Raw genomic sequence first — 12,915 nt, forward strand, 5'->3', positions numbered from 1 at the left:
GAAGAAGAAGAAGAAGAAGAAGAAAATAAGTAGGAGAAACTAGAGGAGAAGTAACAGGAGAACAGAAAGAAAGCAACGAGGATTAGGAGAAACAGCAGGACCAGAAATAGGGAGAGGAGACTAGGAGGAAGAGTAGAAGAGCATAAAAGGAAGAGTAGAAGGGGAACAGGATAAAAAATAGGGAGAAGATAAGTAGAAGGAAGGACAGGAGAACAGAGAGGAAGGAAGAAGAGGAGCAGGATGAGCAGGGGAGCAGAAATAGGTAGAAGAGAAAAAAAGAGGACGAGGAGGAGGACAAAAAGAAGGCTGATGAGGATGAAAACGGGAACGCATGCGAGGACGAAGACGAGGACGAGGGTGAAATAGTCTAACGAGGAAAAGATGTAGCCAAAGATTGAAAACGATGACTAGAGTAAGAGAACGCTGACGAGGTAGAGGACAAGGACGAATAGAAAGACAAGTAGCAGGATAAGAAAGGAAGTCTGACGAGGATGAAAACGAAGACCAGTAGAAAGACACCGACAAGGACGAAGACGATTAGTAAGGGAAGCAAGAGGATAGATATAAGGAGGATGTTTGATGCGGGTGCGGCAGGGATGGGGTCTGTGGTGGGGCCGCTCATTTCAGTACAATAGCCGCGGGAAGGAAGGAAGAAAGGAAGGTCGGCAGCGTACACCTGGTGATGAGAGGCGTGCATACCTGCTTCTAAATTAGTCCAGGTGTGTGTGTGTGTGTGTGTGTGTGTGTGTGTGTGTGTGTGTGTGTGTGTGTGTGTGTGTGTGTGTGTGTGTGTGTGTGTGTGTGTATGTGAGACACCCTTTGTGTAGATGGGCGGAGTAAAAAAAGAGAAAAATAAAGAAAGGAAGGAAGAAAGAAAGAAGGGGATGAATGAAGGAAGAAAGAAAGGGAGGAATGAATGAGAGAAGGAAGGAAGGAAGGAAGAAAGAAAGACCATGAAGTAAGTAAACAGAAAAGAAAGTGATCAAAGAAAATGAAACATTTAAAAGAAATAAAAAAAAAGGAATGAGTGAAGAAATGAACAATAATTAAGAAAAAGAACAAGAGATAACATTTATGGAAGGAAGAGAAAGACAGTGAAAGAAAAAAAATGAGAGAGAGAGAGAGAGAGAGAGAGAGAGAGAGAGAGAGAGAGAGAGAGAGAGAGAGAGAGAGAGAGAGAGAGAGAGAGAGAGAGAGAGAGAGAGAGAGAGAGAGAGAGAGAGAGAGAGAGAGAGAGAGAAGATCAACGCTAATACACATCTTCCCCCAGTTTACGGGCGTCAGTATATCAAAAGCTTTTCCCGGACGCAGCCAACGCGGAATCATTTTTGCGGATTTAACAAGAAAGTATTAATGTCCGACGCTATTCTTTTGCGGGATTGTGAAATTTGCCAAGAAAGGAGGGCGTAAGGAGAGGAGAGAAGAGAAAAGAATTGGAGGGAGAAAAGGAGGGATGGAGGGAGGAAAGGAGGAACGAAGGAAGAGATGGAGAAAGGAGGAGGGAGAGATGGGGAGATGAGAAGAGAAAAGGAAGAACAGAAGATTGGAGGAAGAAAACGAAGGACAGACAGGTAAGCGTTGGACAGGTGTGCCGGCCCGACCAGGTCGTGTGTTGGTGTGTCTGAAGTAAGTTTGAAGAAGTCTCTCTCTCCTTTCCATCTCCCTATTTCTTCTATACACTGCTTGCTCATCTCTCCCTCTCCCATATCCTTCACTTATCTTTCCTCATTTCTTGAAGTCTATTTTGTTCCCCTACAGTTCTTCTCCACAAAATCGCCCTATTTTCATGCGGTCTTCGGTGTCAAGCACGTATCCCTCTTTCGCTCTCTCTGTTTCTCACCCTCTCACTCACTTATTTTCATTTCCAGTTGCTCCACTTGCTCTTTCATGATGCGTCTAGTTCAGGTCTTCGCCCTCCTCTGCTGGTCATGGATGACCACCTTGGCCCAGGAGTCCTGGGTCATTGCACCCGTGGGTCTCGCCAATGATGAGGACAGCAAGGGCGACGTCCCGCGCCCGGACGGGTCCTCCCTTTTCCCGACAAGTCCGTACGCGTCAGAGAGGACCAGGCTGCTGGGCATAGCCCGGTTATGCCTACAGGACGCCGTCGCCCTTCGGGGCAGGAGCTATGCACATCAGGAGGTCCTCACAAGCCTCCTGCAGCAGCAGGACAGTTGGCGGAAGGCCTTGGAATCCCAGGGCCAGAGACTCCTCCAGCTGCAGGAGCGCCACCAGGAGCTGCTGGGCAGGCACTTGGTCTTCGCCACCCAGTACGCCACCCTGGAGGAGGATCATGCCGCCCTTCAGCGGCAGCACACAGGACTGCTGGACGAAACGTTCCCGCTGCGTGCTGCCCTGGAGAGGGACCGAAGGGCCGGCGAACACCTCCGGCTGGAAAATGCTCTCCTTGCCTCCTCCCTCCAGAAAACACGCCAGGAAGCTGCCGCCCTGCATAGGGTTATTCAGGCACAAGAAATGGCGAGGAGGGAACAGGAGAGCACAAGGCTATCGCTACATCAAGATAGTTCCGCCCTTCCTGACGGTGAAGATGTCACCGATGAATATACCAGTGACATGAATGAAGAAGTGGAAGACACGATTGAATATGCCACCGATGAAGATGCCACTAGCATAAATAACGAAATGGAAGAGCCAATTGAAAACGTCAACGATGACGATCCCAATGGCATGAATGACGAAATGGAAAAGACAATTGAAAATGTCAACGATGAAGATGCCACTGCCATGAATGACGAGATGGAAAAGATAATTGAAAATGTCAACGGTGAAGATGCCAATGGCATGAATGACGAAATGGAAAAGACAATTGAAAATGTCAGGGATGAAGATGCCAATGGCATGAATGACGAGATGGAAAAGACAATTGAAAATGTCAGTGATGAAGATGCCATTGGCATGAATGACGAGATGGAAAAGACAATTGAAAATGTCAGTGATGAAGATGCCAATGGCATGAATGACGAGATGGAAAAGACAATTGAAAATGTCAGTGATGAAGATGCCAATGGCATGAATGACGAGATGGAAAAGACAAGTGAAAATGTCAACGATGAAGATGCCATTGGCATGAATGACGAGATAGAAGAGACAATTGAAAATGTCAACGATGAAGATGCCACTGCCATGAATGACGAGATGGAAAAGACAATTGAAAATGTCAGTGATGAAGATGCCATTGGCATGAATGACGAGATAGAAGAGACAATTGAAAATGTCAGTGATGAAGATGCCATTGGTATGGATGACGAGATAGAAGAGACAATTGAAAATGTCAACGATGAAGATGCCATTGGCATGAATGACGAGATAGAAGAGACAATTGAAAATGTCAGTGATGAAGATGCCATTGACTTGAATGGCGAGATAGAAGAGCCAATTGAAAATGTCAGTGATGAAGATGCCATTGACATGAATGACGAAATGGAAAAGATAATTGAAAATGTCAGTGATGAAGATGCCATTGACATGAATGGCGAGATAGAAGAGCCAATTGAAAATGTCAGTGATGAAGATGCCATTGACATGAATGACGAAATGGAAAAGACAATTGAAAATGTCAGTGATGAAGATGCCATTGACATGAATGGCGAGATAGAAGAGCCAATTGAAAATGTCAGTGATGAAGATGCCATTGACATGAATGACGAAATGGAAAAGACAATTGAAAATGTCAGTGATGAAGATGCCATTGACATGAATGGCGAGATAGAAGAGCCAATTGAAAATGTCAGTGATGAAGATGCCATTGACATGAATGGCGAGATAGAAGAGCCAATTGAAAATGTCAGTGATGAAGATGCCATTGACATGAATGACGAGATAGAAGAGCCAATTGAAAATGTTAGTGATGAAGATGCCATTGACATGAATGACGAGATAGAAGAGCCAATTGAAAATGTTAGTGATGAAGATGCCATTGACATGAATGGCGAGATAGAAGAGCCAATTGAAAATGTCAACGATGAAGATGCCATTGGCATGAATGGCGAGATAGAAGAGCCAATTGAAAATGTCAACGATGAAGATGCCATTGACATGAATGGCGAGATAGAAGAGACAATTGAAAATGTCAACGATGAAGATGCCATTGACATGAATGGCGAGATAGAAGAGCCAATTGAAAATATCAGTGATGAAGATGCCATTGACATGAATGGCGAGATAGAAGAGCCAATTGAAAATGTCAGTGATGAAGATGCCATTGACATGAATGACGAGATAGAAGAGCCAATTGAAAATGTCAGTGATGAAGATGCCATTGGCATGAATGACGAGATAGAAGAACCAATTGAAAATGTCAGTGATGAAGATGCCATTGGCATGAATGACGAGATAGAAGAGCCAATTGAAAATGTCAACGATGAAGATGCCATTGACATGAATGACGAGATAGAAGAGCCTATTGAAAATATCAACGATGAAGATGCCATTGACATGAATGACGAGATAGAAGAGCCAATGGAAAATGTCAGTGATGAAGATCCCAATGACATGAATGACGAGATAGAAGAGCCAATTGAAAATGTCAACGATGAAGATGCCATTGGCATGGATGACGAGATAGAAGAGCCAATTGAAAATGTCAGTGATGAAGATGCCATTGGCATGAATGACGAGATAGAAGAGCCAATTGAAAATGTCAGTGATGAAGATGCCATTAGCATGAATGACGAAATGGAAAACACAGCCGAAGATGTTACAGACGAATGAACCAGTGCCTGTTCGGGCAAGATTTCTCACAAAAGCCTGTGACAGGCCTTAGACCCGGGCTTTTAGTTCGCTGTCTGGACTTGCATTTCTTACATTTCTTACATTACTTAAAACCTTTCTATCTATGAGTAAATCGTCCTGAAGGTAATATTTGAATCACAGAGTTTTACATTCAGAGTTACATGCCAGAGCGCGCGTCCCCCATCCCGCTGCCTCGTGCCGGGGGTGTCAGCCGCCCCCGCATCGGCCGTGGCTGTGCCCAGCTCGTCCCAAACCGACGACTTCACTCACCTCGCTCTCGCCCGGTTTCCTGGCCATGCCATTCATTATCTAAAAAAACTGAGACCGCCATCGTCTTTCTGGGAAAATTCTTGCATCACACTAGCATGAATTTGAAACAATATTATGAAACCAAATGTACGAAAGTGAGAGATAAATAGAATGGCGCATAAACATTTTCCTGCACCTCTTTCCCTTCAGCTTCTCATACTCGGCTGTTTTTCCTCCATGCAGGAATATTAGCGGCAGATAAATAGATACAAATAATTAAGTAGAAGGTTAAATAGTAACATACAGATAGATAGATACATAGATAGATAGATTGCCAGGGAGATAAATAGTTCGATAGAAAGATATTGGAAAGAAAGGAATAGAGAAAATAAAAAAAACGATAGAAGTGTTTAGGTAGATATCTAGAAGATGGAATAAAGAACTAAACAGATCAAGGGACACAATGACAAGCAGACAGATAGACAGTTAGATAGTTAGTTAGATCTTGGTCTCGGGAAGGAAGAGATGAGAGCCAGTTAATAGACAGAAAGCAAGTGTCGCATAACAAGGGGATTGGGGTGAGGGGGAGCTAGTTAGGGGGCCTTGGGGGGTCGGGGAAAGCTGCTGGAGGTGTGGGTCAGGGTGGGTCAGGGTGCTGGGTGTTGTACAGGGCAGGGTGGGGTGCATATTCTGAATCTGAGATGGTATGTGGTCCCTGAGTAAAAATGTTCGGCTGTAGCTTCGAAACTAACCATGGGTTGTTCTGGAAAATACTCTCATTGTGATTCGCATTCAAAACTACCCTAAATGACTCCCAACCTAACCTAACGCAAGCTTCCCTGTTCAAGAGTACCGCCACATACCAGTAGAGAGATAGGGAGAACGCGCTCAGGTTAGGTTAGGGAGGCTCACCGGGTGTCTGGCTGAGGGACAAGGCCGAGGCAGGGCGAGGTACAGCCAGACGCGTTGCACAATGTTCCCACGCACTGACCTCAATATACGACGGCGAAAACGAGTGTAAACAAGCTCTTAAAATACCTGGAGACGAGTTATGTTTTTCAGCGAGAGAATAAAATTAATAAAAGCTGGTACTCTTAACCCCAACATATATTACACCCACGAGCATTGTTGACTTTTCCTCGCACTTTTCAGCATCACTTTTAAGATTACGGTGATTAAGCATATATTTAAACGTGTCTTTATCACTCATTTCAGAAGCATATTGGGAGACGAGTCATGTTTTTCACCGAGAGGATAAATAAAAGCAGGTACTCTTAACCCCAAAATACATTACAGCCACGAGCATTGTAGACTTTTACTCGCACTTTTCAGCATCACTTTTAAGATTACGGTGATTAAGCATTTATTTAAACGAATCTTTAATACCCATTTCGGAAGCATATTGGGAGAAGAGTTATGTTTTTCACCGAGCAAATATATAAATGCTTGTACTCTTAACCCCAAAATATATTACCGCCACGAACAATGTAGACTTTTCCTCGCAATTTTCAGGAAGACTAAGACTGCAGTGATTAAGCATTTATTTAAACGTATCTTTATTACTCATTTCAGAAGCATCCACGCAATATGACTTGACCGAGCACTGAGTACACACAATCATCACTGTTTGGAGATATCATGTGCTCGATTATCATTACCATTCACAGTATTAAAAAGGAAAAGACTTGCAATTATTATAATTTCCTCCTGCGATTGTGTTCCTTCCTCGCCCTCCCTTTATCAGCGAATGTTTACACCATCACCATCAGTTAGTATCATGCGTCGAGTGGCTGCTGGAAAGTATTCGAGAAGGTAAACACAATCCTGAACACTCGATATTGTGTTGACATTAGACACTCCCACGATGAGTATATATAATTATCATTGTTTAGAGCTTGCGTGTGTTAACAGTTAATTTTCATCTCCTGTTATACTAGATTTACAAAGATGCGCCCACGAGGAGTATATCTGATTATCATTATTGAAATCTTGCATGTGTTAACAACTATTTTTCATCTTCTAGTCATTTGAATCTACTGTGTAAGATGATTAAGCGTACTAGACTTGCCAAGACACGCCCACGCTGAGTATATCTATTCATCACTGTGTATAGATATGTTAACAACTAATTTTCATCTCCTCGTAACATGCATCTACGTACTATGTCAAGTGATGCAATATACCCTACTCGCAAAGACTCGCCCACACTGACTATATCTAATTATCTTCGCTGAGAGGCGTGTGCGTACAGCTAAATCTCATCAAGTATTTTGCAACTAATGTGTTAGGCGATACAGTACACATGACTTTCAGAGACACGCCCACGCTGAGTATAATTTAATTTTCGTTTTTTTAAGGTATCATTTGTTTACATGTAATTATCCTCTCTTAGTATTTTGCGTCTGCAGGGTGAGGTGTTGTTGTATGGCGGTTTCTCATCTATTCTTGTTCTTCTTTTTCTTCCCTTCTTGTTTTCTTCTACTTATTTTCTTGTTTTCCTTGTTTTCTTCGTCTTCTCGTTCTTATTTTAACACTTCTTGGTCTAGTTTTTTTCTTGTTTTTCTCCTCCGTGTTCTTGTTCTTCCAGTTCTTGCTCTTGTTCATCTTGTTCTCTCTATTGTTCTCCTCTTATTGTTCCTTGCTAAGATTCGCCCACACTTGAGTTTATCTAATCATTGCTGGAGATACCATTTGTTTGCAACTAACTCTCATCTAGTATTTAGTATCTTCTGTGTCAGGGGATGTAGAATAGTTGGCTTGCAAAGACAGACACGCCTAGACTAAGCATATCCTATTATCATTTTAAGATATATCATGTGTTAAGTAATTTTCGTCTCTTAGTATTTTGCATCTACGGGATAAACTGAGGCAGTAGAGTTAACTTGCCGAGAACGCACGCCCTTACTTACGTATTCCTAATCATTTCTAGAGATATTATTTGTTAACAACTAATTATCATCTAGTGTTTTGATTCTATTGTTTAAAGAGATGTAGTATAGTCGACTTTTTATTCTAATTTTTTTTTTTTTCATTCTGCTTATGGCGCAAAGACCTGCAAGGACAGTCACACCCACACTGAGCATTCCTAATCATCGTTCCTGGAGATATCATTTGCTTAAGACTAATTATCATCTCAGTATTATGCGTCTACAGGACAAGGTGATGCAGTAGAGACGACCTCGTAACAAACGCCCTCACTAAGTACTCCTAATTACCACTCTTTATAAATACCGTGTTCCCCCTGCTAATGACCATCCTCAGGTATCTAATAATTTCTAGGGATATCACTTGCTTGCAACTAATTTTATCATCTCTTAGAATTATGCGTCTACAGAGGAGAGTCTCAAGACACCTCTCCACCCTTATTTGACCTCTCTTTAGGCCTCTCGTTCTTGTTTTCCTTTCCCGGAGCTGCGTTTGCGAGCTTTTCTGTTGCTGTATTTGTATTTTTGTCCTTGACCAGCCTCCCTTGCTGTACAAAAAGTGATATAGCATAGTTGACGCGCCCTACAGCTAATTCCTCCTGATTATCACTGTTTATAAGTACCGTGCCCTTCCTCCCTAACGATCGTCCTGTAGTATCTTCCATCCGTTGAGTGCAAGACGTATTGTAACAGTTGCTCCAAGCGGGCGGGGGAGATGCACGAGTCGGTACATGCAAGTTGTGTTGACATGGGACGCGCCCTCGCTGAGCACATCTAATTATCATGGTTTAGACTTTAGAGGGACTGTGTTTGTGGGGGGGAGGGGAGGGTTGAATGTGTGTGTATGTGGTGGGGGATAGGGGGTGAATGTTTGTGTGTGGGGGAGGGGGGGTGGATGTGTGTGCGGTGGGGGGAATGTGTGTGGAAGGGAGGGTAAAATGTGTGTGTGTGTGTGTGTGTGTGTGTGTGTGTGTGTGTGTGTGTGTGTGTGTGTGTGTGTGTGTGTGTGTGTGTGTGTGTGTGTGTGTGTGTGTGTGTGTGTGTGTGTGTGTTTTATGTCTAGGTGCATTTGTGTCCCTACCTTTCTGTCTACCTGTCTGTCTGCATGTAAATATGAATGTGTATGTATGTTTATAGGTATGTATGTGTGTATGTGTGGACGTATGTATGTATGTTATAGGTATGTATGTGTGTATGTGTGGACGTATGTATGTAAGTGTCCAGGTTATGGCGCCAGTGCGTAGTCAAGCCGGTGCATCACGTCCCTCTCGCCCTCTCCGCGGCTAAGTTGTTGGTCCAATCACGCGGCGAATTAAAGCCTCGAGTGATAATCAGAGGCAATGCTTTGTTTGGCCGCCCCGACCCGCCGCTCGCTGCTACAGACCTCAAGGCTCCGGTCAGCTGATGCACGTACTATCCTCTCTCCCTACCTACCTGTCTTATCCACCCACCTCGCAGTATTGAAAAGGAATACCACGGATGAAGAGGAGAATAGAGAGAACAATTAAAAGTAGGAGGAAAAATAATGAGAGACAAATATTAGATGAGACTAAAGAGTATGTTGTGAACTGCGAGAAAGTGAAGGACACCATATGAAAAGAAGAGAAAAGGAGATTAATTATGGTTGTTTCGGATTACCACGGCTGAAGAGGAGAATAGAGAGAAATGAAAGTGGAAGAAAAAATTATAAGAAAAATATATTAGACGAGATGAAGAAGAACAGGTGGTAAACTATGAAGAGAAAGTGGAGATGATGATACGAAAAAAGAGAAAACGAGATAAATTATGGCTGTTTCGGAGTACCGCAGATGAAGAGGAAAATAGAGAACAATAAAAGAAGGAGAAAAAATTATAAGAAAAATATATTAGACGAGAAGAAGAACAGGTGGTGAACTATGAAGAGAAAGTGAAGGAGATGATATGAAAAGAAGAGCAAAGGGGAATAATCATAGTTATTTTCGTCCCTCTTAAAAATCGCTTCCAGTTCCCACTCTTCCTCGACCTATGAAAGCAGAAAAAAGACGTGATTTCTAAAAGTTTCCATCTCTATATAAATTCTTCTTGTGATCGCGTCCCTTCCTCGCCCTCCCGTATCAACGAACGCTCACACTAATAGAAAATCAAGACTTGCGATCATTATATTTTTCGTGGGTTAAAAATGTACTTTAGATTCCAACCGCGTTCCTTCCTTCACTACCCTCCTCCCTCCTCCCCCCCTCCCTATTGTATGCTCTCTCATCTCTCTCTCTCTCTCTCTCTCTCTCTCTCTCTCTCTCTCTCTCTCTCTCTCTCTCTCTCTCTCTCTCTCTCTCTCTCTCGACATCCGTAGTTCGTATCTTGCTCTCAGAGAGAGAGAGAGAGAGAGAGAGAGAGAGAGAGAGAGAGAGAGAGAGAGAGAGAGAGAGAGAGAGAGAGAGAGAGTCAACCAGTCAGTTAGTCAGTGAGTCAGCCATTCAGCCAGTTAATCAGTCAGTCAGCCACTCACTCACTCACTCACGCATAGAAGGAAGGAAGGAAGGAAGGAAAGCGACTCTGCCCTGAACGTGGGACGGAAATATGATAGTCTTTAAACTCTCGCTATTTTATTTCCTCACTCGCCCGCTGCCTCCAGACCCTTACTCGTCGCGGGGAAGGAAGGGAAGGAGGAAGGGGGCGAGAGGGAGGGGGAGGGAGAGAGACGGAGAGAGGGAGGGGAAGAGAACAAGGCCGGGTCGAGTTACGAGCATGCAAACACGACAAAAAGAAACCCAAGAAAAAAAAAGAGAGGTAGACAAACACACAAACATTAGAATAAATTGAAGCCCACCGAGAGACGAGACACCAGGCGAGACGAGGGACGAGAGGGCGAGGATGTGCAAGAATAGATTGAAGGGAGGGAGAGATGAAATTAATAGGAGCAAGAGGAGGAGGAGGAAGAGACGAGAGGGCAAGGATGTGCAAGAATAGAATGAAGGGAGGGAGAGATGAAATTAATAGGAGCAAGAGGAGGAGGAGGAAGAGACGAGAGAGCAAGAATGTGCAAGAAGAGAATGAAGGGAGAGCAGAGAAATTAATAGAAGCAAGAGAAGAAGGAAGAAGTGACGATATAGCCAGTATGTTGAAGAATGGAGGAAAGGAAGAGCAGAAATTAATGAGACGAAGAGAGGAAGAGACGAGAGAGTAATGACGTTGAAGAATTAAATGAAGGGAGAGAAAGATAAATTAATAGGAGCAAGAGCAGAAGGAAGAAGTGACGAGATAGCAAGTATGTTGAAGAATGGAGGAAAGGAGGAACAGAAATTAATGAGAACAAGAAGAGAGGAAGAGACGAGAGAGTAATGACGTTTAAGAATAGAATGAAGGGAAAGAAGAGATTAATAGAAGCAAGAAAAGGAGGAGATGGAGGAGGAGAAAAAGGAGGACGAGGAAGAAGATACTGGAAAGAGAGAAAGAATGCAGGACAAAACATAAGGAAGTGAAGTATAAAAAGGAAAAGCGATGTAAAGTAGAACAAGAGCAGCGAGAGGAAAAAAACAGAACAAGAAAAAGAAGAACAGAAAGAAAGAATCACAAGTAGAAGAACAAGAACCGGAGGAACAAGAACAACAACAAAAAGAAGAGGAATATAATGCAGGAGTTATCGTGTCCGGCCTAACAACAAAAAGATGAACAATAACAAGAACAACAAAAACAAGAAGAGCAAGAACAAGAATAACAACAACAAGAGCGAGATAAATAGCGCAACAGCCTGCATCGGGTCATCGTCTCTGGCCCAGCACGCCGCCGCCTCCACCCCTGACCCCAAACTGTTTAATTGCGGCCGCGTCCTGATGCGAAGCCGCCCATCAATTACCATCACGACTCATTAGGCTGAAAATCGGCTTCTCGTGCGTCATAAAAGAGTATCACAATGTCCTGCACCTCCTCCTCCTCCTACTCCTCCTCCTCCTTCTCCTCCCTCATGTCTTTGTCCTCCACCTGTTGGCTGTTCAATCTTCTTTTTAATTTTGTTTGGTTTTGTTTTTCTTGTTCCTGTTCTTCCTCATCCTTAGTATTTCTTTGACTCCTTTTTTCCTTCCCTTTATTTTCTTGATCTCTTTTTCCTTCTTCACTCTCCATTTTCATCCTCCCTTTCCATTCTCTTTTTCTCCCCGTCCTTTCCTCTCCCTGTTCTTCTTTCTTATGGTTGCCATTCACTCTGCCTTCATTTCCTCTTCCCTTGTTCCTGTTCTTTCCTTCCTTCTTCCCCTTCTTCCTTCTGCTCGTTGCTTCCTACCTTATCTCCTCTTCCCTTGTTCCAGTTCTTTCCTACCTTCTTCCCCTTCTTCCTTCTGCTCGTTGCTTCCTACCTTATCTCCTCTTCCCTTGTTCCTGTTCTTTCCTTTCTTCTTCCCCTTTTTCCTTCTGCTCGTTGCTTCCTACCTTATCTCCTCTTCCCTTGTTCCTGTTCTTTCCTTTCTTCTTCCCCTTCTTCCTTCTGCTCGTTGCTTCCTACCTTATCTCCTCTTCCCTTGTTCCGTTCTTCCCTCCCTTTCCTTTCTCCATTCTTCTCTCCTCCCATTTGTTGCTCCCTACCTTCATCTTCCTATTTCTTTGTTCCGTTCTCATCTCCTTTCGCTTCCCTGCCTTTCTTTTCCCCTTTTCCCCTCTCCCTTCTTTCTTCTTGTCCTACTTGTTACTTCCTCTCCCTTGTCCCGTATCACCCCCTTCTCTCCCTTGTCCCGTATCACCCCCTTCTCTCCCTCCATCTCTACCCCTCCTCCGCCTCCTCCTCCTCCGCTCCTCTACTCGACTCCAACCTTCAGCAAGAAACACCCGTGCCAGATTTACGTCGAGGCATCAAGGTGTCTCATCAGGGCTCGCGCAGGTGTTCCATTGATTTTATGTTTGCTCGCCTCGTCAATATCGTCCGCTATTAGGGTTCAATTAGACGATGTTTCCTCGAGTAATTTCCTTTATGGTGACGTTTAGCGAGCGTGTTGGTGGCTAAACTCCCGGGCGTCAGTTCCCT

Source organism: Eriocheir sinensis, chromosome 23 (genome assembly GCF_024679095.1).
Source record: "Eriocheir sinensis breed Jianghai 21 chromosome 23, ASM2467909v1, whole genome shotgun sequence".
Lineage (NCBI taxonomy): Eukaryota > Metazoa > Arthropoda > Malacostraca > Decapoda > Varunidae > Eriocheir > Eriocheir sinensis.